General features: G+C 55.3%; 1 protein-coding gene across 1 annotated transcript in view; it reads right to left on the minus strand.

Annotated features, from left to right (window-relative positions):
- The window catches only part of SYNPO2 (synaptopodin 2), a 138600-nt gene that overhangs the window by 44214 nt on the left and 67161 nt on the right, over window positions 1-27225 (minus strand). The window lies entirely within an intron of this gene.

The raw sequence follows: 27225 nt of genomic DNA on the forward strand, positions 1-27225 counted from the left end.
GGGACACGATCAGACAAACTGCTCATGTCTACACGGTGAAAATCAGCCTGCGAAGGCACACGCAGGTCGGAGGCCGTGGGCGTGGAGGCGGACCACCCCGGGTGTTTCGGGGGTCCTACCCTCAGCACCTCACTTCAGGCTCAGTCGGGTCGTTGTCACATTGAGTGTGGGGCTGAAGCCGGAGCACTACTGCTCCGGGCGCTCCTACACATCCAGAAACTTGGCAGAAGTCTTCCTCTCAGGTGACTGGCTGGATCCTTAGGGACCAAGTGTCCATAAAAGTAGAAAGCATTCCTGATAAGAGGCCCTGGACAGGCTCCCGGAGTAAATAACCGGCTTCGACAGGAGCAAGAGCCCTGATCCATGGGCCGAGCGCTGAGGCTGCCCTGTGGGGTTGGGAGAGCACGTTCAAATATGGAATGGTATTCTCCGTGCCCCTGGCCTCCCTGGGGATGTAAACACCGGCTCCTTCAGAAGGATGCAGCCCGGGCAAGCATGTTCCTGTCTGCTTTCTGTTGGATTCCGTTGTAAGGATCGCACCAAGGCCCCGAACGACAGACAGACTCTTTTCACAAACATTTGCACAGGCTCTGAAAGAAGACTTTGGAAAGAGCTCATAGAAAACACACGTGAGACCTAAAAGGTGAGATAAGGAAGTCGTGGGTATAATCAGGGTTACTCAGAAAAGACAGGAATTAGAACCCCTGTGTGGGTTTCCTGGATCTCTGTGCGGGTTTGTCAATGGCACAGGCTCCCGTCGACTAAGTGGTTCCTATGCCACAACGCCTCGCCTCCTAAGATCTTGGTTGCTCGGCCCTGGCCAGCTGGCCCAGTGGTAGAGCGTCGGCCCCCTGCGTGGATTTCCCAGTTCAATTCCCGGTCAGGGCACACAGGAGAAGCGACCAACTAAGGGACCCCATGGGGCACCAACCCTGGTGGTCTGGGAGATTGGATTAGCGGACCATTCCAGCCTGGTTCTGGAGGTTAAAAGTCCACGGTCCATGCACAGGAGAGACACAGGGAGAAGAACGTCTCCCCTGTGCTGGAATGTCCAGGTGGCTTTGGAAATGGCGCTCTGGCACTTTGAGTCCGACTCCAAACGACTGGCTGGCTGAAGTGAGCAGTGAGTTGTGACTGCGTGCAAGAACCTTGTACCTTGTACACCCTACACAGGTCTTGCACGCAGTAGGCGTGCGATAAATACGTGCTGAATACGTGGCAGTGTGGGTAAACTGAATTTTACCCAAATGTCGGTCTCAGCTTCCTTCAGCCACCAGGCAAAGAGTGGCTCCCAAACCTTCCACTCTCTGTTCTCTCCTCATCTCCTCTTTCAGGCGTGACGCTGCTACACACGTGCTGAGGGGTCACCAGGGAGCACCTGCAGTACCTGTGCACTGGACTGGACCCACTGCACATGGGACATCAGACATGATGGAGGCCCCAGCCACACCATGGCCACCCTGGGGCTCAGTAAGCAGCCCGTGGCTACTCCTGCAGACACTGAATTGCCCCAGACCCCTCCGCCTGCAAGAGGTGAGGTCACAAGGGAGAGAGTGGAACCACCCACCTTGGTAAGTGTCTGTGGAGGTCAGCACACGTGTGGGGTGGCACGTGGCTGGACCTACACTAGCAGGACATGGCCACAGGGCATGGGTGCCCGGGCGGCCTGGCAGGTCCTCTGCAGGTGGACCTCTCCAAAGTCCTGCACTTCAACAAGGGAAGCCGACATCTTGCCAAGCGCCCTCTGCATCCTCCGCAACCGCGTGAGTGTTCTGTAGAGGCGTTCAAAGCCAGTGACGCTCCCCATGGGGACTGAGGAACACACCTGTTTGTTTCTGCATGGGCAGACCCTGCTCCAGTGCCAACGTGTTCCAGACACAACCAGACCAGCAGAACCTCGCACAGGTGACAGCAGTTTTTCTGTGACAACAATGTCCTGAGCCCTGACCTACAATGGTGAATAAACCGAAGATGATGGAATTCCAGTTTCCTCTCTATAATTACATAAACCTGAAGCCAAGAAACGGAATTACCAAGCACTTGTTTCTGTTTCATTAAAAAAAAAAAAATCTCCACGTTAATTAAATTGGCTGTGCATAACATGGCATCTTCTAATATTTGAAGGAAATGGCCTGGTTCAAATAGAAGATAACCATATTAAAGTATTTTAATGAGTGGAAGTTAATATATAAACATTGGCTATCACTCGAGACAAGTGCCCAATAACCTATAGAAATTGTCCTTTTGAAGGTCAAAACAATACAGTATTAATTTCTTGAAATAAGGACTCTTCTAATTTTACAAATTTGTTGCAAAGGAAAATTTAAGCCATAATAAGTCTCCCCCTCTTTCTTTAAAAGAATTTGGCTCAGAGCTAAAGAGAAAATGGTTAACCTAACTGAGCTGTTTCTAGCAGATGTGTCTGCTATAAAAAAATAAAATATTACAGGCCCTGGCCGGTTGGCTCAGTAGCCCAGCCTGTGGAAGTCCCGGGTTCAGTTCCCAGCCAGGGCACACAGGAGAAGTGCCCATCTGCTTCTCCACCCCTCCCCCTCTCCTTCCTTTCTGTCTCTCTTCTCCTACCGCAGCCAAGGCTCCACTGGAGCAAAGTTGGCCCGGGTGCTGAGGATGGCTCTGTGGCCTCTGCCTCAGGCGCTAGAATGGCCCTGGTTGCAACAGAGCGACACCCCAGATAGGCAGAGCATCACCCCCTGGTGGGCATGCCAGGTGGATCCTGGTCGGGTGCATGCGGGAGTCTGTCTGCCTCCCTGCCTCTCGTTTCAGAAAAATACTAAATAAATAAATAATACTAAATACTAAATATATATTACAGATAACATAAAGAAAATAAAAAATAGACCACCAGCATGTTCCTTTGGGAATCATCTCAAATTCAGGGCATGGTTTTATACGCAGATAATAATGGTGCTGGGGGCTCTGCGCTAGTGTCCGCCTAGATTCAGGGCAGTTTCGGATAGGGTGCCTGCCTCCAACCCTGAGAAATCATCTGTGGGCTCGGTGGATGGGAACATCAGCCGCCTGCCTGCTTCCTGTGTGAGCAGGTAAGTGCCTGACTGAGGACAATATGAAGATGCTGCTTTTGTTTCGGCGCCTGTCCTCGGTCACGGCCAGTCCACAGACACACCGATGTGCATGCGTTTCTTATCAGCGGCTGTGTTCTGTACGTGAAGAAGCGCTTTCCCTTTCTCTCTCTCTTTGTTGTTTCAGTCCAGTCCATCAATCCATTCTCCCTCGAAGTGTCCGTGGCAGGACCGCAGGGCCAGGACGCTGCCAATGCCAGGGGCCCCAGCGCGCTACATACACGTTACCGACACCCCCCTTGGGGGCACAGAGTCGGGGGGACAGTACAGGCTGTGAGTGGCAGTGAGTTCTGACCCCTCACAGGGACCTGGGAGGGCGGATGAAAGCAGTGTGAGGCAAGAATGAGCCAGTGGTCAGCACAGAGGAACGCCCACCTCCTCCACGTGTTTGGAGCCCTGGACCCCTCAGACCGGCGCCCCTGGGAATGACTTCAGAGCTCTGGTGCTTCGAGGCTGTCTAGGCTGGGGTCCCAGCAGCAGTTCAGAGAGAAGGGAGGGAGGCAGGGAGGAGGGCTGCGAGGAGGCGCAGACCCCATCTGAGCAAATGATAGGAATGACCGGTTTCACTTGTCCAACCTGCGGAGTTTGGCTGCTTCTCCGCCGTCGACCTCCCTCCCCCCTTCTCCTGGCACCTGGCTCTGGCAACTCAGACGGCGATGAGGTCACAGGCTCCAAAATATGGCCCTGGTATGGAGACAGCCGCATAAATGTTCCAGCAGCACCGCTGCCCTGCACCACAGTGGCCAGCGGGGAGCCTGTGTAATGTAAGCAACGGAGCTCGGGCTGTTCGGTGGACCCGGGCGCTGACCCGAGCATAGACCAGGGCGTGGACCTGGGCTGTGTTCCGTGGGCGTCTTCTTATGCAGTCTCCTGTTCTATGTGGCAATCACCAGCAAGTCCTCCCCTTCCCTCGCATACGACAGGAGGGAAGGAGGTCACTGGGTGTTCACCCGAACTCGGAGGTTCTTGCCTACGAGCAAGGTCCTGCACGTTAGAAGCAAAGAGGGGTTGAAATGAGAATGACCCTCTCTGCCGTCCCTTCTTCTGGACTCAGTGTGAGTCCATCTTGGCTTTTTGACACGTCATTAAGTCATCAAACCTTGCCACCTGGAAAGAGAGGCTGACAGAGGGGTGGCCCCAGCTCTCTCGTCACACTGTGGGCACCATGTGTGTCCCCAGGGGGGCCACACTTGGGAGCCCCACAGTGTCTCTCTCTCCAGAGTCCTTTCCCTGCCAGACCCTTCAGGGAAAATTCACTCTTGGACCACTATGTGGTGGTACCCAACATCTCTACGTCAAAACCCCTAGAAAGTTCCAGGTGACAGTGCCTGTGAGAGGTGACTCTGGCTGTGGACTGGAAGATAATTCTTCGCTCTTCAGGCTCTCCCCCGCTGCCTGCACTGTTCACCCGTCTTCAACTCTGGTGTTTCCTTCAGGGCTCAGATCCCACAGGCCCCTCCCTGAGGCCCTTCCCCCGATCACCCGCCTGCCCCCCATGCAGACATATCCCATCTGTAACCTCACGAACGGTGGCTTTGAATTTCTTTCCTGGCACTTTGTCACTTGTGTTCTAATGAGGAGAAAACATCATCTCCGCTCCTAACTCGTATCTTCACGAAAAACACCAACCTTGCGTTTACCTCCTCAGTCTCCGATGTGGAGAAGCGGTGATCTCAGGACCCTGGCCACACCACTGGCTGCACACCTGCCCTTCCCCAAGCTCGCAGCAGCCAAGGGGGCCGCATCCATCTTGCAGAAGAAGAAGAGGCCGAGTCTCTGAAGCGTGGCATGGCTCGCCCAAGGTCACGCTGTCGGGAAGTGGCCCGTGTTTCCCCGAGCCTGCCCTCCCAGCCAGAATCTGCCCTCTTACCCTCAGCTACACACTAGGAGCGGGGAGGGAAGAGAGAGGTGAAAATCTCAGCCTTTCACCCGTGTGGTGGACCCGCTACTTCGCAGACTTGCAGAGGTGTGGAGTTGTGAGACTGAAGACGCTGGGCATACCCTGTCCTCGCTGTTTTCACAAGAGGGTCTTCGGGTCCAGTGGCTAGGGTCCTAGCTCAAGGCCGCATGGCCAGTGAGACTGCTAGAGAGTACGGACTCCCCCCAGCCAGCCCCAGGGGAACATGCTGAACGGGGAGGCACCCGCCCAACACCTGGACTTGTCTGTCTGCTTGTTTGCCTCAATGTGTTTCCTCTGGCTGCCAAGAAGCAAGAACGGCCATTTCTAGAAGGGTTTTCATTATTTTTTAAAATAATTTTCTTGTCTCCAAACACGCAGACTCATACTTAAAATATACAAGGTAACATGCTTGTCTTTTGTTGGGTCACCAACAAAGGAGATATTTCGCCTTCCCAGTGTGCTTCCTCCTCCGTTGTCACCACAGCACTAACAGGGACGGCTCCGCTTGGGAGCACCTGCTGGGTTCATACCTTTGAGCAGCACAAAGGCAGTAAGTTTAGAACATGACCACGCGAGTGGGGGGCAGGGGGGGTGGGTATGGAAATTTCTTTAGGGCCAAGTTCAGGGCCTTGTAATTTTCCCCAATTAACTGATATCTGCTTTCAGGAAAATGTGTTTGGCCAGCATGGGCAGTCAGCCAAGTGCCAGATGACCACGAATCTAAAACACAGAACCATGTGCTCTGGCAGTGTGTGCCAGCGCCCGCCCCACCCTGCATCAGAGCCTCCCGCTGTGGCTGCGGGCATCGGGGACGTGGACATCTGGGAAACAAGGCCGGGCGTTGCCTCTGAGCACCAACTCTGAGATCGCAGGCAGGCACATTTGAAATGGCTTTTAGATAAATGGGCGGAGCTCAGGCCTGGGCCACCTGGTGGAGGGTCACAACCACGTCTAAGGAAGGAAACAGAAATCAGACGATAGAGTAGGAGACAGTGCCCATGTAAGTGATGCCCAGAAGAGCAGGCGCCCAGGCCGGGGGCTCGGTCTGCAGGGACAGGTGCATCCCCGTGAGCAGGTGAATCCAGTCTGGCAGACACCCTCCGTCGCATGTACCCGCCTCGCAGACTTGGTTCTGACCCACACACCACATAGACCCAGCTTTGCAGACCCATCTGGATCCTAAGGGAGTGAGTGAGTCCTTGGCACTGGCCGAAGGACGCGAGTGTCTGGTCTCCATGACCACGTCCTCACTTCTCTCTGAACGAAGAAGTCAGACTCACAGCCTGCCCCAGCCCCGTCTTTGTCTGCAGGTGGCGCGAGCTTCGATGCCCAGGTTGGGTTACTGCTTGCACAGGGACAAGGCTGTTGTAGAATCTGCACAACCGAGGGTGGGCCCACCTTCGACATAGACCCTTCTACCAGGCGGCCAGTCAGAGGTTCCCACTGCAGTGTCCCTCCTTTCAAACGTCCATCAAAAGCGGCCGAGTCTGCTGCCCGCTGGTAGAGACACTCGCTGACCTCTCTTGGGCACAGCCTACGCCTTGTGTCATGTTTATTTTTGTTGTACCAAAGTGCCTCTTCCTGGGAGCAGGTGTTTTGCTGTGTCTCTTCAGTCCCTGCTTCTCGGTGTCCACGCGGAAGTGAGAAAGCCCTCGGGACAGTCAGGCTTGTGGCTGGGGGAGGGGTGACAGGGACCACGCCTGTGGTCAAGGCAGCAATAAAAAGCATCAGGAATTCAAGGATTGTAAGAGGGAGTGGCAGCAGACAGGGCTGGGGGGCCTCCTGTGGAGGTGAGGTCCGAGCTAGGCAGAGGAAAAATGAAATGTCCCCGAGAAGACCAAACAGGACTCAAAACAAAAGGGGACAAACATGTACAAAGGCGAAAACATAGGAAATGACCCGGGACCCAACACACAGGTCGGTCCTGCGGAAACATGTCAGGTCGTGGAGCCTGGAGAGTGGACCAGGGTCTGGGGTGGGCTGCTGGCCTCGCCCCCGTGGAGTCCAGACGGAGGATGATGTAATCGGGGCTTACTGAATCCCGGGCGTGGGGGCGCCGCACCTATGGACAGAATAACGCCAACAGTGTCCACTAGAGAACGCGTCCATCGTTCGAGCAGCCTTCTTAGTGCCTTCCGGATGTGAACACATTCAGTCCCGCAAACAACACTGTGAGATGGGTACTTCGCCCGTCCCACAGGGAAGGGACGGGCAGCGTGACATGCAGACACGGGAAGTCACTTGGCCCGGTCTCACCGGAAAAGCAAAGATTCAAACCCAGCTGGTCTGGCTGCCGTGTCCAAGGCCATAGCCACACGCTGTCCTGCCTCCCCGGCTCCCTCCCTGTGTGGCTTTGAGCACACGATTTAACCGTGGGATTAGGTTTTCTCATCTGCAGAACGGGAATAACAGGCGTATCCCACGGGGCTGTTGAGAGGAATGAGCAGCAGAGTGCATGGACAGTGGTCACCATGACGCAGGGCATACAACAAGCAGTGAGCAGGGGCCGCCGTCACTACCACAAATGTCGGGCTTGGAGCTCCAGGTTGGGACATGTATTTCCCTTCAGGTGCCCACCAGGACATCTGGTCTGGGTTCCGTCTTTTGAAGAAATGACTTTGGTGCATGACAAAGGCACCTCTTTAAAGAACTCCACAGAGGAGAGCTATCGGCTGGAGTCACCCCACGGCAGCAAGAGCTGTGACCAGCATGGCCCCCAGATCGCCAGACGTTGCTCGATACCCCGTGGCACGGTGCTGAGGCACTGTCGGTGCAGAACCTCGCTCTTCCTCCGAGGCATCAACACAAATGCACTAAACACATTGGAAGAACCCACTTTTTTCTGCTCTTGTGTCCTTTTGTGAGCGATCAAATACTCAAAATGATCAGAGACAGGGCTCCGTGACTAATGCGTGGTTATAATCCAGGCATATTGAACCACGGGTCTGGGTTGACCACATGTCCCATCCAGATGACATCAGTATCTTGTGGGCAGGCACGTGGATGAGTAAAGGAAGGACAAAATTAAACAGCCAGACACCATAAGGCAAGAGCTTGCTGCTCTCCTGACTGGGCATGGTGGACACGAGCTGTCCAGCTTGTGCCTGTTAATGACGTGCCATTTCCCACCATGTAGGTGGCCATGTGGCACCGCCGGCATGCGCGGGAGTTAGTGTTGTCTTTCACAAACCGCGGTGCTTTCCTGCTCCGTGTTGAGATGCTGGGTGAGGAGCCCTCACGATAGTTTTAAAGAACACCTCAGCACCCAGGGACCCCAGCACACAGGTGAGGACAAGCCCTCAGGTATTGCCCCATCCAAGCGACTGCCGCCCCGTCCCTCCCTCCACTGAGGCCACGCAAGGCGGAGGCCCTGCCTCACATCCCCTCTGGGCTAAACCGACCACCCATCAGACACTCCATGCCCAGCTGCTCCAGCCCTTCTCTCCCTGCACCCCATCCAGAGGCCTCGGGAACCTCTCTCCCCGTGAGATGCTCACATGGGCCTCACACCTGACTCGCCCGACAGGTGCAGCAGATGAGTACCTGGGGCGCTTCTAGATTTTGTGGTCCTCCAGCTGTTGCTGACGTCAGGGTTTGCTGCCAAAACTGTGTATTTCTGGCATGTGCCTCACCCCCTGGGCAGTTCAGACATCACCGGCCAGGCCCCAGGAACCATGGGGCCACACTGCAAAGTGAGAGTAGACTGCCCACAGACCTTGTAGTGCCTTCTCTTCGTTAAAAAATAGTAAACAAACAAGCAAATAAATTAAATAATGTGGTCACACAGAATAGGAGGCATTGAGTGGGGCCAGAACCAGACTTTGAAAATGTATCTGACGCCTGGGACCAGGGATGCAACCCACGTGGTTCCATGTCTACATCCAGGAGAGCTGACTGGAAAGGCCCAAGCCGGTCCGGGTGCTCTTCTCAGAAGACCTGGAAGAGGTGTGCCCAGGGCAGGCCCTGGTGATGACAGTGCTGGCCAGACTCTGCGCCAGCGCTGGAGAGGGGCCGCCGCTTTGGGACTTTGGGCTGCGCACAGGACTCGCAGGGATGTCTGCGCGAAGCAGGGAGCAGTGGAGCGCACAGTGAGCTGGAGGCTGCGCTCCAGGGCCTCACCCTGGTTTGTGCCTTTCGCTAAGTGCGTCCTGGGCGATCTTAGCTCCCTCGCAAGCCCGAAAGCATCTGAGACAGGGAGCGCGCTATTTTTGATTTCCCACAAGAATTTGCCAGAGTCATCGGCTCATCCTGCTGAATGGCTGACCATTGGTGGTAGCAGTGACTTCAGCTGCAAATATAGAAGGCCAGCTTGTGTTCCAAGTGACAAAGGACTGTCATGAGCGATGCGTCTGTGGTATTTCATTGACCACCGAGGTGGAAACAGACTATGAGGCACACAGAGGCCAAGGGCGCGCAGCCTCTGGGGACCTGGTGGCAGGGACAGAAGAAGCCAGGGCCTGGGTTAAGCCACCCAGGGCCTGACTTGGGGGCACACCCCCACCCCTGGGAGGCTCTCTCCAGGGAGTCCCTGAGAGCATGCCCTGAGCCTTCCCAGACAGACCCGCACTCATTTGTGTTGGGCTCTTCCACCCATATGGGATGGCTGGCAGCATGCTCTGAGCTATGAACAGAAGGTGAGGGGTGTGATCCTGCCTCCCCGGTGACACAGCCCTGTAACCACTAGTTAGGGACAGGCTGTGCACGGCAGGGCCGCGGGGGGATTTTGTGGAGGGTTCCACAGACGCGGGCTGCGGCCAGTGGCGCACAGAGGCTTTTCTCCGCTACCGCCTGTCTGTGTGTGCGGACTGCTGACTCCTCCAGGGAAAGAGCATTTTTGCTCAATCTTGAAGAATTCAAAAGCCCCTCCTCCAAGTATTTCTTCAGCACACAAGTACAGGGCACCCGTTTGCGCCAAAGACTGTGCCTGAGGCTGGGGACGGAGTGGTCAGTGGAGCAGACGGGACCCCTACCCTCACAGAGCTCACCTGTCACAGGGGAGCAGACCAGACCCAAGTGAGCTGGGTGGCGGGGACAGGATCCCCCATGCTCGGCTGTGTGTCCACTCTCCAGGGCTGGGCACCGGGCCGCGCAGCCTGCGGCCCAGCCGGACAGCCTCAGGCCTTTCCCATCAGCTCCGCTTGGTGTAAACATGAAACTATGCCAGCCACATCCCTGGTGTCCCAGGGTTCCAGGTGCATTTCCAAAGCTCAGTGCTGGCCCCACCCGATGCCCCCTACTTAGTGTGACTGCCTTTAATCCTGAGTGTTTAATCATGGAGAGGAACCACGAGGCCTGCTGCTCAGCACCAACACCTGAGAATCCTTCCACAGGAGTGTCCTCAGGGCCAAACCTCCCATCTAAGTCCAGAGACCCTCAAGCCTGAATGGCCCGACTCTGAGGCTCTGTGGCCATTGCCTATGCAGAACGCCTGCAGAGTCCGGGCCCAGCCCACCGGCTGCTCCCTCCTCCTGACAGAAAAGGGGCTGCGGGTCTGAACCTGGAACCCCTCATTAGAACGTAAATTAATTTCCTTCCTTCCTTTATCAGTTTACAAATAAAAGTCCAATTCTTGCTGATCCACACTCCATCCTCGGAGCGCTTCTAGAGACAATCCAGGATGTAACTCCCCGAACTTCAGTTAGAAATCAACCGGAAGCCAGAGCTTCACTTGGTGGTTCCAGGCAAGTCCTATTTTTAGAACGAGGCTGTCACTCAACCCACCTGCCTCGGGAGCTGCTGGGCCCGGAACCTCTGCTTTTAGGGCCGTGCCTGCCTCACTAGGAGCAGGGGGCCCCCTGTGCTTGTCCACGAACCGTGTCCTCCCTCCCTCGGGGGAGAAAGCTTCCTTCTGTCCAGCGGTTTCCTTAAAGGTATAAACATGCCCAACATGAAAATCAAGAAAACAAAACTGATGCAGAGCAGGTGAAACCAGGAAGCCACACAGGTGTGCGCGCACGTGAGCGGACGTCAGAGGTAAATGTGGTCTTCTGCACCGTGGGCTCTGCCTGTCCCCATGGACAGGGCTGAAATGAGAGTCTGCTCACAACAGCCGGTCTGAAGTCTGAGGCAGCCTGGGTCTAGCAGCGTTTGAGCTGGAACGCAGAGTCTCTTGTTGAGTAGCCTGTGCGACCCCGGGGAAGAAAACGGTAATTCCAGCGCACGGTTATTGAAGCCGTGTTGCGCGTGTCAGGCACTGAGCTCGTGATTTCACACCCCACAGCTTTCCTGAGCTGTCCCCTTCTCTGCAGAGTCCGGACGACAACGTGGACTTGATGGGCAGTTGTGAAGGAGATAGGAAACGCATCTTAAACAGCTAGACGTGGGGTGAGTGAATACAAAAATGGATAAAGATGAAAGTGGAACACAGAAAAGCCTCAGGCCATGGCCGGTTAGCTCAGTCAGTTAAGGGTCTTGTCCCAAAATGACAAGTTTGTGGATTCGATCCTTGGTCGGGGCAAACACAGGAAGCAACCAAAAAATGTACGACTGAGTGGAACAACAAATGAATGCTTCCATTCCCCCTCTCCCCCTCCTCTTCCTCTCTCGGTCTCAAAAAAAAAAAAAAAAAAGTAGGCCCTGACCCGATAGCTCAGTTGGTTGGAGCATCATCCTGACACACACAGGTTGCTGGTTCGATCCCCAGTCAGGGCACACACAGGAGCAGCTCAATGTTCCTGTCTTTCTCTCCCTATCTCTCTCTTTCTCTTAAGGGGGGGGGGAGCTCTGCTAGTGTATTTTAACAGCAATCTAATTCTTACTTTACCCTTAGATGCATCAGAATTATGGGAAGAAGAGATTCTAGGAGCTAGGATTAGGGTGCAGATGAGGTATTTTAATAAGTGAAGGAAGTGAAATAGAAACTAACAGAACTTTAAAGCAGGGTGGGATCCTGAAGAACGAAAACCGTGTTATTCAAGTCCTCCTGAGGGTTCTTGGGTGGGGACCGTCGGTGTCCCCAGAGAGACAGTTTTCTTGCAGCCCTAGGAGAAAGTCACCAGATGTCACTTTTTTGGTCGGTTCTACCTTAATTATCTTGCTCTGTGCACTTGACCCAGATAGTTAACTTTTTCCCATGTCCACGTCGATACCCACAATTCATTCCCTCACGGTCTTTATTGGCAATTTCACCGAGAACAAGGGCCAAGGAACCACACAGCCCCTGAGGGAGGCTTCATCCTGGCGGCTTCGTGAGTGAGAAGTGGAACACTTCTCAATCCACGGGGAAGGACAACCACCCGCCGGAATGTTCTGGCTCGTTCAGAGATGCTGACGGGGACGCTGTTGGAAGCTTCTGGGGCAACGTCAACGGCGCACTGAGTAACATTCTGTTTCCTGGTTCCTGTGACCCAGCCAGGGGGTCGGTGTCAGGGCCAGGGGACGGGGGGGAGTGGGGGGAGGGAAAGTGACCGGCTAGATCCCTTTCAGGTGCTCAGGCCTTGCTCTAAATCCAGCCTGCTCTGGACGGGAGAGGGTGCCATCGTCAGGTATCACTCAGGGAACGGCCCACACTGCGTCCCAGCTGTGCCCTGCAGAGAGCAGGGTCAAGTTTTCCGTCTACCCTTTCAACCACCGGGGATCCAAGCAAAAAGGAGGCCAGGGTCTTCCAGGCCTCACCATGGGGCTTTGTACCAGATCCCCTGAAGGTAACCAGGGACGCCTGAATTCTGGCTTCCGGGATCCTGAATGACCCTGCAGAACGAACAGTGACCTAGGACACTCTTGGCCCAGATGTTCCGGGCTGAGCTGACACTTGGACACCTGCTGAGCTTGTTTTACCATCTTTGGTCAATAAAAGAGTAAAGGGAGAGAACAGAGAGGAACCGGTTGTGGTCCCCACGTGACTGTCACCAGAGAAGTGACAAGTGCTCGTGACGTCAGCCTGCGCTCGAGAACATGCCCTCTGCCCGCTGGTTCTGGTCAGGAGCCCGGGGCTGGGCACAGGACTGGGTGTCAACGGTAACCATAACCTGTAAAGCAGTGGTCCCCAACTCCTGGGCCACGGACTGGTACCGGTCCGTGGGCCATTTGGTACCGGTCCGCAGAGAAAGAATAAATAACTTACATTATTTCTGTTTTATTTATATTTAAGTCTGAATGATGTTTTATTTTTTAAAAATGACCAGATTCCCTCTGTTACATCCATCTAAGACTCACTCTTGACGCTTGTCTCGGTCACGTGATACATTTATCCATCTCACCCTAAAGGCCGGTCCGTGAAAATATTTTCTGACATTAAACCGGTCCGTGGCCCAAAAAAGGTTGGGGACCACTGCTGTCAAGGGCTCTCTTGTGACGACGAAGACCGCAGATGCTGATGGCGGGGGTCTGAGTGTGTGCGCCCGGGTTGGGGGAAGAAGAGAGCTTCTTTCATGGGGTCACAGACCTGTCCGCGGAAGTTCTCATGTTAACCCCATGCGAGACCGAGCGAAACTTAACACTGTCGGAGGCACATGGCACGCGCAGATCCCTGAACAGCTGGTCACCTCCGAGCAGCCCATCCCTGCTCCTCTGGGCTTTCCGAGGGCTGCTGAGTTGCGTAAACAGTATTCGTCCACGTGAAGCACATCCCAGGGAGCTGGCATGGCCACAGAGGCGGCCCAAGCAGACAGCATGGTCCAGATTTAGATCCTAGATCAGGGATAACATAAGGTCACAGCACCGAGTTCCGACAGGGCCAGGCCCAGCCAGCAAATGCTGGGACGCTTCTGGGCACCAAATCGGATTTCGGTAAATACTTGTTGATTAGTTGATCGACTTACTGATTGACAAAGTGCTCAGTGGGAATGCCAGGCTGGACGACAGGGCTTTCAACAATCATTCTATTCATACCTCAGGGGCTTAGGCGGGTCTCCACACTTTCCTGCCTCGGGACCTTTGTGTCTAGACCCAGAAACCATCCCCTGCCTGCAGCAGTTCCAGGAAAGGAGAGAAGACGGGCTAATGGCTGAAGTCGGAGGCACCCTTTTCCAGGCAGAGGGTGCCAGTCCAGCTTTTCTGCAGGGACTCAGAGCCTGAAAGCTCAGCTGTCAGCCTCTGGGAAGGGGAGACCAAGGGTGAGCGGGGCCAGGAGCCCGGGGCACAGCTGGGCACAGGCTGAAGGGCTGGCAGGAACCCAGGATGCGGAGCACAGAGGCAGGGTCAGCTGAAGGAATCTCGGGGAGTCTCCGCCCCCAGAACCTCCCTCATCCTGCCCTGTCCTCTGGGAGCCAAGACGCTCACACTTGAGGGGACACAGGGTCACTTGGGATGCCTGCTCTAATCTGAGACCACCCGACCCAACCCCAGAGATCCTGAGGCAGCAGGTCGGCACAGGAGCCTGGGAGCCTGCATGTTGGCTAGCGCCGGGGCTCCTGTCTTGGTGCTCTGGGCCCCCAGCGGGAGGAGCACTGGCTGAGAGGGGCCCCTCACGTTTGTGCTTCCTAACGGCACAGAGAAGCCATTGGCCTCATATCCGTTCTCACTTTGGATCCTCAGAGGATCCAGGACCGATGACGTTCAGACACTGCTTACTGAGAGCCCATCAGGTGAAAAGCATTGAACTAAAGTGCAAAACATATGAGGAGGAGAGCCGTCCCATGCACAGGTGTGAGGACCGGGCTGACTCGGGTACACCCGGCTGGGGCTCGGGCCTGCGGTGCATGGGAGAGAAAGACTGGGCCCCACATGCTGGGATTGGGGAAGGGCCTGCAGACACTGGAGGGAAGAAGGAAAGGAGGGAGGGAGAAAGGAGGAAGTAGGGAGGGAGGGAAGGAAGGAAGGAAGGAAGGAAGGAGGAAGGAAGGAAGGAAGGAAGGAAGGAAGGAAGGAAGGAAGAAGGAAGGAGGAAAGGAGGGAGGGAGAGAGGAAGGAAGGAAGGAAGGAAGGAAGGAAGGAAGGAAGGAAGGAAGGAAGGGAGAGAGGAAGGAAGGAAGGAAGGAAGGAAGGAAGGAAGGAAGGAAGGAAGAAGGAAGGGAGAGAGGAAGGAAGGGAGAGAGGAAGGAAAGAAGGAAGGAAGAAAGGAAGGAAGGAAGGAAGGAAGGAAGGAAGGAAGAAGGAAGGAGGAAAGGAGGGAAGGAGGGAGGAAGGAAGGGAGAGAGGAAGGAAGGAAGGAAGGAAGGAAGGAAGGAAGGAAGGAAGGAAGGGAGAGAGGAAGGAAGGAAGGGAGGAAGGGAGAGAGGAAGGAAGGAAGGAAGGAAGGAAGGAAAGAAGGAAGGAAGGAAGGGAGAGAGGAAGGAAGGAAGGAAGGAAGGGAGAGAGGAAGGAAGGAAGGAAGGAAGGAAGGAAGGAAGGAAGGAAGGAAAGAAGGAAGGAAGGAAGGAAGGAAGGAAGGAAGGAAGGGAGGAAGGAAGGAAGGGAGGAAGGAAGGGAGGAAGGGAGAGAGGAAGGAAGGAAGGAAGGAAGGAAGGAAGGAAGGAAGGAAGGAAGGAGGGAAGGAGGGAGGGAGGGAGGGAGGGAGGAAGGAAGGAAGGAAGGAAGGAAGGAAGGAAGGAAGGAAGGAAGGAAAGAAGGATGGAAGGCCCACTAGTGGTGATCTGTTCAGCAGCATCCTGTGAAAACGACCAGGTGGTTTTGATGCTGGTGAGGCAGGTTAGAGATGAAGGCTCAGCACGCCTCCCTGTGATGGGGGTCCCTGTGGACCTTTCCCCAGAGCGTTGGTTCTGCAGGGACAGGGGCAAGCCTTCCTCCTCTCTACCTCTCCCTCATGAACTACCCCCCTCACCCTCCTACCTTCCTCAACTTGCTCCCAGAAATGCGGCAGAAAGGCAGCCCTCCTGATTAGGCTCAGAGGGGCTCTAATGGGGACAAGGTCCTCTGTGAAGAGCTGTGTCCCCAAGAAGACCAGAAGGACCTGCAAAACCACCCACGATTTTGCCCCCACGCTAATGGCAGGATACGTTTTATTTTACTTTGTTTCTATATCTTCCGGGACTTGGTATTTTGGTAAACCTTCTGGTAGTTTTAAGTCTCTGCTCACAAGAATGGTTTCTGTTGTGCCTGCCTCTAGCAATTATATTACACAAGAAAACAATGTAAGTACGTTTAAAATTAGACATGTATACCTTCATTCTTAAATGTGAGACAGCTGCCCTGGGCGGGGGTGGGGGAGGGGCAGTATTCTCACCACCTGTGGCTTTATTTCCTGAATTCAAGTCTGCTGCAAGAGCGGGTCTGATCGGCTGATCCTAAGGCTATGCTGCCCCCCGGTGGTCACGTCGGAGAATAGGCAGCGATTTTTTTTCTGCGGTTTCCAACCAGACTTGTGTGACTTAACCCATCACCCCGGACCTAAAAAAATCTACATATGTTATAATGTGTCAAGTCCGAGGGGCATGAGGAAAACAGGGAGGCTTTATTTTCCAATATTCCCTCGGAAGATATAGTTGTAAGAAGAATAGCAGCGGCACCACGAGCTTGTTTTCTGCTGGTTACCCAGTTACTGGGTCCTCACACGCGGCCCTGGGGACCCAGCCAAGGGGGGGCTGCTGCGCTGGCCCCGGTGGGCCTTTGGGGGCCAGTCTTCAGCTCCTCAGGGGAAGCCCTCATCAATGCTGGTGACATCATGTCCCAGGACTGAGGACGGACGTTGCCCAGAAATAGGGGGCTCAGAGAAAACATTCAACCCTTCCCCTGTGGCCACAGCTCCCCAAGGGGGTCAGTCAGGTGATGGCATGAATCCCGGGGGTGCTGGAGAGCAGGGCTTGAATGTGGATGCCCTGGGAGGGCGGCTCAGCTTCCCCGGTGTCTGTGCACAAGGGACAAGCAGCTGGGCTGGCCAGCTCAGGACCAGGTGGCTCTCAGGGCTGGGAGACTGCCCGGCCAGGAGCCCTAGCCACCAGGCTACACATGCGGCTGTGCTGTCCCGCTGGTTATCAAGCAGCTCCTGGGAACTTCCCTGATTTCTGTAACTTTCTAACAAGCCCAGGTTTTCAGTGACAGAGGGGCTTGTTCCCGTGAGCTGCTTCTGGGCACAGAGGGGAACAGGGCTCATCCAGGGAGTAGGAACGAGTGCTAGCAGGTCCCTGGGGCTGCAGGGATCCGGGAGGGGACCCTGTGCTTAGAACTCGGGACCTAGAGTTAGCTTGGGCACAGCGTGGTCGCGTGACAGACCGTGTGTGAGGCGCCCCGCCTCCCTGGGCTCCGCGTCCTTGCCTGCACATGGTGGGTCTGAGCTCAGGGCAGGGGTTGACGTGCGGAGGGCACGCCTCGTGGACAGCCACCCTCTCTACGCAGATCAGGACCTGAAAACCGCTTGATTCAGTGGTCTGTCCGTCCGTCCTTCCCTGCTGTGTCACACAGGGACGGGGACAGATGCTGTGGACAGGACAATGGTGACACGTAATAAATTCTTTCTCTTTCTTAGTGAAATGATGTAGGGCTCTGGGCCAGAAACGTCCCCATAAACAGAACGCGCGACACAATGACCCTGAGTGTCAGAAGCCCGTTGGTGACAGAGATGGCATGGAGCCCAGTTTCCCTGCAAGTGGTATCCTTTTCTCATTAAAAATAAGGATGAGACCCAACCCTTTTGTCTCTTACTTCCCCTTTTTTATGTTAGAAAAGTGACATTAAAAAAATTTTTTTAGATGGTATTGGACAACTGAAGAAAACAACTATCTAGAATTCCAAAAATTAAGCAACCTGGTCACAAGATGTGGTCGCGGCATTGACAGACAGCAGCGGGCTGGCCGCTCACCTGGAGACAGCTTTGGGGGAAACCAGGAGGAAGAACCCCTCCCCTCACTGGGGGAGGCGGCAGTCCCTCCAGGCACATCTGGCTGAAGAGTGAGTGTCAGCTGGACATAAATCACAGGGCAGTGGGCTGTGACACGCAGAGGAAGCCATCGAGACCTCAGTGACTCCCCGTCCTTCCCCCACAAGTATTCACGCCGCCCCACGCCAACTTGGCTGCCACGGGGGCCATGACTCACCGCTCAGACCAGCACTCCCGCGCGGAAGTCACGTCCCCACGGGGTCACGGGGCGGTGCCATGACGCCTGGGGATTACCTGCAAGAAGTCCGAGCTGGGACAGCTGAGCCCAAGCCCGGTCCAGTGCTGACGTGTGAGATGCCCGCTCGGAAGGGGCTAGAGAATGGAGAGACCCCGTGCGCGGGAAATGCTGACGCCCCCCAGAAGGGGCGGGCGGTGTTGAGGAGGGGTCGTGTTCCCGATGGATGGTGCCAGTGAGGGTGGAAGAGGGGGCGCACCCCAGCGAGGAGTCTCACCAGAAGGATGGATTTCTCGCCTCTCCTCTGCCTTCCGTGGAATGGTGGGGTCCTGCTTGTGGGGGTGCTCCTGAGATCAGTCCTTCCCCTGGGCAGCAGAGAGTCCAGAAGCTCTGGCGGAAGGCAGGGAGCCTGTTGTTCAATGGCAGATCCCACGGCAGGCATGGTCCTTAACCATCTGACCGCATCTGCGTAATTTCTCATTCTTCCCGTGTTTATATATGAAGAAATTGAGGCTAAGGAACTGACCCACGATCACACTGCCAGAGGCAGGAGAATGAAACCATGTCCGAAGGCTCTAGCCACGGGAGAGTCCCTCTCAGGCTCTGGTGCACACGTGAGCAGCCCCGTGTGCTGGGTCCCGGGCCAGGGGTGCAATACCACCCGGCTCTGACGGGGTGACCCGGTTTTGACAGGCAAGTTGTTCTACAGAACAAAGCCCATAGCCACCTTCCAGCCCTCATAGCCTCTGCAACCCAATCCTGCCCTTGGTGAGGTGCACGATGACCCAACTCCTCTATGGTGACAGGCTTCTCTTGTCCTTGTCACACCTCCCTGCTTCCTCCCCAGGGTGGGGTCCTGCTTGTGGCCTTCACAGGGATGCTTGGGCTCCTCCACGCCTCTCGGCAGCTGAACCGGGTGCTGTCTGTGTGCCGGGTTTCTCAGCATGCTGCCCCACCCTGCACCACTGCAGGTTCCCCCATTTTTTTAAAAAGAGGGAAGACAGAGAGACAGACTCCCACAAGTGCCCCAACCAGGATGCTCTAGCACTGAGCTATCCTCAGCATCCAGGGTGACGCTCCATCGAGCCACTGGCTGTGGGAGGGGAAGAGGGAGAGAAGGGGGAGAGGGAGAGAGAAAGAAGCAGACGGTCACTTCTCCTGTGTGTCCTGACCAGGAATCGAACCCGGGAGATCCACACACCAGACCAATGCTCTGTCCACTGAGCCACCAGCCAGGGCCTGGCTTCACTCTTGCAGTCTGTCTTTTTTCTGCAAGAAAGACGTGCCCAGACCTCCCCCATCCTCCCATTCTCCTCCTTGTCCTGAGCTCTGGTCTACCTGGTAGATGTGTCTTCCTTCTACTCCTGGGACCCCATCTCCCAGATGGCTGATCGCCCTACGCGGAGTCTTTGCTCAGCCCCTCCAGCCCCATCATGGGATGCGTGGGCCCTTCCCGTCCCTCTCCCTCTGGCAGAAGCGGGGGAGGGGCGCGAGGCAGGTCAAGGGAGGAAGGTGGCCTCCTGGGCTGTAGCAGCAGCTTCGAAGGCCAGGACGAGCCATTCGGGTGTACCCCGTCGTGACAGGAAACCATCACAGCTCCTGAGCGGCCTGGGGAGACCCATCTGTGTGCGGGACGGACCGAGACGACCAGAGGCAGAGGAACCAGGACACCGCCCGGGCCGTGCAAACATGACGTGGCGGAAGCCTGCCTTAGCATGTGTCCGTCACCACCCGGAGGAGGGAGATGAGGGGCAGGACGGGGAGCACAGACACCAGGGGAGAGCAGGGGTCCCGGGGGAGCAGAAATGTGAGTGACGGCGAATTCGTGATGGGGTGGTGTCACTGGCAGAGGAAAAGGAGTCTAAGGAAGGGACTGAAACCACTGGGGACAGGACCCTCGATGCCAGCTAAGACATTTCAAGGACAGCGATCGTATCAGGGAACACTGCTCACAAGGATTTAAGCGGAGGGATGGTGAAAGCATCCCTCTTACAGCCTAAAGGTGTCAGAATTCGATTGTTGCAACGGGACTCGAATGGAAAGGAGATGTCAGAGCCAAATGGATCGACTGGGACGGATGTGGGAAGAGAGGTCACGAACGTGGGTGGATGAGGGAGCTGCAGGGAAGTTAAACCCAATCCGGCAGGAAGTCCACAGCACCCAGCATCCTGGGGTCTGGGCCTCTTGGGCCCATTGGCCGAGGATGGGCCGGGGAGTCAGGGACGGACCGAGTAGTCACCCCCCAGCAGAGCAGTGACACAACTTGGCTTTGAGAAGATTCGCCTCCGGAACTGGACTCAGGCACATGAGAACGCCGGAGGGAAGACGCCTGAGTAAGGTGCCCGCAGCTCCGCCTGTGAGGGGAGGCAGACGCGGGTCTCTGTGGCCATGTCCCCCCCCCCCCCCGTGCTGACCGTGTTGTCGAAAGTGCCCCCTCTGGGTGGCATCTAACCCTCGTTCTCAATCCTCCTTTCCAAACTGTGTGCCCCGTGACCCGCATGACCGCGTTGCTGGCTGTCCCTGAGTTGGCCTCGGCTGTCGAGGGGCAATGTGAGTGGCTGCCCTTTCTTCCTGAGACGAAAGGGACGTCTCCACATTGGTCAGCACAGAATCTACACTTCCTAAAATATGGTCAGAGTGACGGCGGGTTACTCTCTCCAGGGCGATTCTTTAGGCTCAGAAGCCACTGGTGGGTGCGGTCAACGTAACTGCCCTGGAACATCGGGAACAACCCAGGCTTCTTTGGGTCCCGAGCCTTAAAATCCAAAATTGTGGTTCAGAAGGCCAGGAAGGAAACACAAAATGTGGACATTTATGACGGCTCTCTGGTGGGGTGGGGACGTTAGGGGTAGATGCGGGCAGTTTGCCCAGTAGCCCTCTGAATTTGGTGACAACGTCGGCACGCGTGGGTTTAATTTCCAACAAAAAACACGAAGTTTAAAAACTGGAGAGTACTTGGCAGTATCTGTGCTTACGTTTGATGAAGGGAAATTCTGACAGTGGATGGTCAAACCTCCTGCCCGGCCCGGGGATGGACCCACCTCACGCGCCCCAGTGACAGAATGATAACAGGTCAGTTAGCAGCGGCACCGGTGGCGGAGGCATCCTCAAACAAAGGGGCCCCACCCGGAGAGGAAGCTGACCTCCCAGTGTGCACACCCTCAGGGCGTGGGCCACTCCTGACGGAGTTGTTGGGAGAGGCCAAGACAGTCTGTCATACCGAAAACCTTTCTAACCTGTAAGGAGTCCGATGCTGGCTCCAAGACTCTCTCCCGCCCACCCGAGTCTGGCTGTGGGGCTCCTTTCCCAGTGGGACGGCCTTGTCAGCGTAGTGGACAGATGAGACCTCTTCAATGACCCTCCAGCTGCACAACTGGTGGTGGACGATGGAATGGGGACGCAAGCCCACGACGGTCTCACACAGGGGCTCAGCCGCTGTCCTCTGCGCCTGCTGTCGGCCAAGTCGCTGTGTGGGACGCAGCAGCAGGCATCAGAGGGGACAGCCAGCTTCCAAAACTAGCACCTCTGCGTCCAAGATAACTCATTCATTTCTGATGCTCAAAGGAAAGGCGTTAAATGTATCAAGCACTTCCTCTGTGGTGCAAAACCAACTTAGACTCAGAGATTTCAGTGGCCTGGATGAGGTCACAAAGCTAGCCCCTGTGACAGCCAAGGGTCAAACCCGGAGACGTGTGACTTATGTTAGGTACAGGGAGAGATGCTTCCACCCACGGAACCTCAAACCTGACGCCAGTCCCAGGAGAAGGCCAGAGGTGACGGAGAGAACCGGGCTCAGCGCCTGAGAGACGTCTGCCCGGCTTCCCTGTGGGTTCCTTCCACCTGATTAGCTCCTGCCTTGTTGGAGGGGGAGGGGAGGAACATCTGTCTCAGATGCTTGATTTTCCCAGGTGGGGACCCAGGGGTTGTCCGTCCGCCTTGCTTGCGGGCTGTGTGGTAAATGCTGTCTGGTCTCCCTCTCTCTCTTAGGCTCTGTCGGGGTCCATCGAGGTCAGGTGCATCCTATGTTAGGATGTCTGCGAGGATTCGGTTGAGTTCTACCTGTCAATCTGCAGCGGCTCAGGGCCCTGAGAGCGCCAGGAAGGTCCCAGGCCACCAGCACGGACGGACAGCACTGTGAGGTCCACCTTGTAGAGTGACCTGGGGCTGGGAGACCTTTCCCAGCTTCCTCACAGGAGGGAATTCCGTTCTTCTCGTAGTTGAGACAGGACACAGTTCTGCGGGCTCCCATCACTCCTCTCTGGAGGGCAGTGGCTAACTGAATAGGGGGAGAGCCCCTGACCTACGCCTTTCCCCAGGATTACAGGTGAACTGAAAAGCGGGGGGTGGCCTGTTCTTTGTTCTCCAGTCCGGGACCAGGCTGGCCTGCGCTTCAAGACCCCAGGAGGAAGTGAACATTTCCCTGAGAACGAGTCAGGCTGGCCCCCACCAGAGGCGTGATTTTAGCCTCAGGTCCGAGTCATGGTGCGGGGCCCACCTTCAGGGTAAGCACCACAACAACCTGGAGGCCGGCCCTGAGAGCGTGTGAGCACGGCTCCGCCGGGAACACTGGACCCCAGGGAGGGCCGCCGTCCTCAGCCGTCCTGCACCCGCTGTCCCGGCGTGGCCTGGCCTCACAGGTCAGCTTCCTGCTCTCGAAAATTGTGGGCTCGCTCTGTGTTTTTCTTTGCTTTCTGTTTAAAAGGCTCATGATAAATGTCTGTTGATGGAGGGCAATGAGTTACTGAACAGCAGCTGGTGTTTAAATTAATCCCCCTTGAGCCGGAGCAGCTGGCCTGAGGCGCTGAGCAAACCCCAGAAATGCAAGCTGTCTGCCTCCGGTTGGAAGGACCAGGCTGCGGGTTAAGATGGAGCAACGGGGTGGGGGTGGGGGGGTGTGAAGGAGGGTGGCCCTGCAGTGGCACCAGGACGTGCTCAGCCCCCATGCCAGGCCAGCTCTGCCACTGCTGAGGGGCTCCTGCCGGCAGCTGGCAAGGCCCCCCCCCCCCCCCCCCCCCCCCGGTGCAAGGTAAAAGGAAATGGGCCACGTGTTCCGGAATTTACATGACGTTCCCAGGAGCAAAGCACAACCTGTCCCACTGGCCACTTCCTCTGCCCACTGCTAACAAGGGGCTGGTCCTGGGGCCATGCCCATGGGTACACGCTTCGGGGGCGAGGGGACCGCAGAAAGCCCACTGGGGCCAGCTCTACCAACCAGAAAGCTGGCTTTTTATTATTATTATTGTTTTAATGTTTAGCTCCATATGTCAAACTCTGGCCTATCTCTTAATTGATTCAGAAATCCGGGGAGGGAGGACTGAATAATGCCCCTAAAATTTCAAAACTCACTTATTGTATATATATAAAAAAATTATGGAGCATTTTCTTGAACTATTCCTTAGAACAGACAGGTTTCCATCGGCTGGACACTGGGTAAGTGTGCACACGAGATGTTACACACTGACAAGTCCCTATCGCTCACCTTGCTGGCAGACATGCTGGCCACAGGATGGAGGGGACAGAAGGGAGCTGTCCAGACAGAAGGCCATGCTGTTCCCACGTGCTGGTGGCCCCCAGAGACAGGCTGGGCTCGGCTCACTCAGCTTCTCAGGGAGAAGTTTGGGGTTTCTGTTCAGGGCTTCCACATATGGACAGGCAGCCCAGCTCCTGACTTACACACCACACAGTGACTCCGACGACATACTCTGAGGAAAAACTGGAGCCAACATAACCAAGTCCCTACTTGACCACAACAGAATGACATGGAGCAGCGACAGGGCCTGTGTATTCGATCCTTAGGTGGCCTTTGGCAAAGCCACCTCCCCCCCCCACCCCCAATCCTTGTGTTTTCAAAACATGCTCTTGGTGACCGAATACTCTAACTTGCTCAATAGGTTTACTGAGGCCTCACTGGTGACATGTCATCATCTCCCCCTGAAGCTGTGGAGGCTGCAGCTCTCTGTCTGGGCAGTAATTGGATAAGGTGGGACCATTTGCTATTACAGTCCCTCCAGATTTAAAACAAGAGGTTATCACCTGACCAGGAGGTGGCGCAGTGGATAGAGTGTCGGGCTGGGATGTGGAGGACCCAGGTTTGAAACCCCAAGATCACTGGCTCATGTGGTTTGAGCAAGGCTCACCAGCTTGAGCCCAAGGTCGCTGGCTTGAACAAGGGGTTACTCGGTCTACTGTAGCCCCCTGTGGTCAAGGCACATATGAGAAAGCAATCAATGAACAGCTAAGGTGCTACAACAAAGAATTGATGGTTCTCATCTCTCTCCTTTCCTGTCTGTCTATCCCTGTCTGTCCCTCTCTCTGCCTCTCTCTGTCACAAAACAAATAAAAAATAAAAATAAATAAAAATAAAAACGAGATTATCTGCACCTGAATGTACATTATCTTTCTATTAGTCACAAACACTCTTGTGACTAGAGAACAGGTGGGGTGTTTAGGGCAGATGCATGTACCCTGTCCCAGGGAGGTATCGAGTTATTAACAGGTATACAGTTAAAAAAGGAGAGGGAGGCATGTCTTTAGTGAGTATGGAGGGCTAGCGAGGGGCAGGAGCAGTCATGAGAGACCGTGTCACAGGTCTCGATGGAAAAGCAGCAAAGAAGCAAACTTCTGGGGCTCCAGCTGAGAACAACTGGGACATAACCTGTGGAAATGTCTCACCAAAGCACCTGTTGACCTGAACTGTGAGCACCGTAGGACACAAGCACAGTTCACTCATATGAGTGTTTGCCGGGCGCCTGGTTGACATCTGACACCCAATGGGTAAGTGAGTAGAATCTGTTGATAATGTTCTTTCTTCTTTCTTTTCTTTTCTTTCTTTTTTTTTTTTTTTTTTTTTGACAGAGGGACAGATAGAGACAGACAGACAGGAAGGAAGAGAGATGAGAAGCATCAATTATTTGTTGTGGCTCCTTAGTTGTTCATTGATTGCTTTGTCATATGTGCCTTGACCAGGGAGCTACAGCAGAGTGAGTGACCCCTTGCTCAAGCCAGCGACCTTGGGCTTCAAGCCAACGACCATGGGGTCATGTCTATGATTCCATACTCAAGCCGGCAACCCCACGCTCAAGCTGATGAGCCCATGTTCAAACCGGATGAGCCTGCACTCAAGCCAGCAACCTCGGGGCTTTGAACCTGGGTCCTCTGAGTCCCAGTCCAATATTCTATCCACTGCACCACCGCCTGGTCAGGCTGCTGGTAATTTTCAATTCAGGAGTAGACCAGATGTGAGGTGACACTTTTCCTGGGTGAGCAGTGAATACATATGATAAGCAGATCTCCAGGGAGGCTCTTGGGTGTCCGTTATTAATTATTTTTGCTGCTATTATGAAATAGAAGCTCTGGAGAGAGAGTGGACAGAGATGGCCCCGATGTTGTTAATTAAAAGTTAGAAGAAGACAATCGAAATGGAGAGCGCCCTCTCCATTTTCTCCTTATTCCAAGAACCCACTATTTAATTGCAAATGACAGACCATTCCCACAAGAGGAGGCAATTCTATCAAGTAAGCTTCACTCCATTTTTAAAGAAGAGAGGCTCTCCAAGATCAGTGTGGTTGCCATTTCTACTAATTTTCCCTGTTTGAAAAACATAACTAACATTTTACAGCAAGAAAGAAAAAAAAAAAAAACTCTTGTAACCAATCTCTAGATAAACAGCTTTTGCCATTGTGAGGGACCTTGTGGAAAGAACATGCAGAACTCCATAAAACCCTGAACCCTGCAGAAAACCCTGACTCACGAGAACACTCTGCTCATGTGGCTTCAGGCCACTGGCGGCTTCACTGTTGGGAAATTCCAAGTCCGGTGGTGCTGCGCTTGCTTGGAATGTGCCTTGTTCCCCACCCGGGGGCAGGGCCAGCTCTCCAAGGCCAGCCTTCCCGGCGAGGGCGGCAGAGGGCAGTGGAGGCTCTGTGGACGGACCATGCAGGCTCTTCACGAGGATCTGCGGGGGGAAGGAGTCTATTTCCTCCCGACCGACCGCAGGCTCCAGTCTCAACACCACACGTGTGGGTTGGTTTGAAAGACAACACTTTTCCGAGCCCCGTGCAATGGAAAGTCTCTATAGCATCTTGGGGACTTCAACGTCACACAACCGAGAAATGTTTCAGGGGATTATAAAGACCGCGGAGAGACGCCGGCCCCCAACGGGCCGCTGCGGCGTCACAGCCACGACCACGGTGCTGAGCTATCGGGGACAGAGCACTGTGATCCTGCTCTGTGCCAGGGCCCTGGAGCCCACTGCGCACCCACGCCCCGTCCTCGGCAACCTGGACAGAGGCCCGGGGATAACCCGGGACCCCGGTGTCCTCACGCCCTTCGTCCTGCGGACTCGTCACACCACGCTGTGATTCCCGGTGTGGAGCAGCTGGAGTTCTGGCCGCTGGAGCGCTTCCCCGGGACACCCCACCTGGGGCACCCCACCTGGGGCACGCGGGCACGCAGCCCCGCAGACGCACACGCACACGCACACGCAAAGGTCTGCTCAGGCCCCGGCCCAGCGCGCTTCGGTCTCAGAGAGGAAATCCCTCCGCGGGGCAGGGGGGGATAAACCCGTGATGTCGCCCGTGGGAAACTCACAGTGTTTCTCTACCTATTCACAAATTGATTTTGTTTCACGTTCTTCCCAAGGCAGACCTCGTTACTTGGCAACCCAAACCCTAGGGCTCAGGGGCAGGCCCTGGTCTCTCCCGCTCCGCAGGGTCCCCTGCCTGGCGGCGTGCCCCAGCGCTGCACCCTGGCTACACATTCTACTCCGTGGTGCGGCGACTGGCCCCCCGCCATGAGCTTAGCTCTGATCGTCCAGTGTCCGGGCTTCCGTCTGGAAGGTCTGTCACTCACACGCCCTACTGAGTTGGGGATGTCAGCACGGGGAGGGTGGGTTAAATGGTAGTTTTACATAGAAAATAACAACGTCGGGGAGAGAGAACATCTTGAGGAGGCCAGGGCCTGGCTTTCACAGTTCCATTGAAACCATTTCCTCTGGACCCAGGGTCTGTCTGGAGCACAGGAGGCCTGGCTGGCCTTAGCAAGTTCAAGGGCCGCCAGTGCCCTTCTCCTGACTCCAGGGCGTTCCTGCCTCTTTAAAGTACATAAGCAGCTGGGGCTCCCCCCAAATTCCTCCCGGCATCCGGGGGGCCAGACTGACCCCAGCCGGTCCTTCCACTGCCAGATGAGGAGCCGTTTGGCTGGTCCTTGACCCTGAAGTTAATGCGTGTACTGGATGGTGTGGGTCCCTCACCAGCATTAGACTTCTGTGGATTAGCCGCGTGTCTTCATTGCATCACAT

Source organism: Saccopteryx bilineata, chromosome 1 (assembly GCF_036850765.1).
Source record: "Saccopteryx bilineata isolate mSacBil1 chromosome 1, mSacBil1_pri_phased_curated, whole genome shotgun sequence".
NCBI classification, from domain to species: domain Eukaryota; kingdom Metazoa; phylum Chordata; class Mammalia; order Chiroptera; family Emballonuridae; genus Saccopteryx; species Saccopteryx bilineata.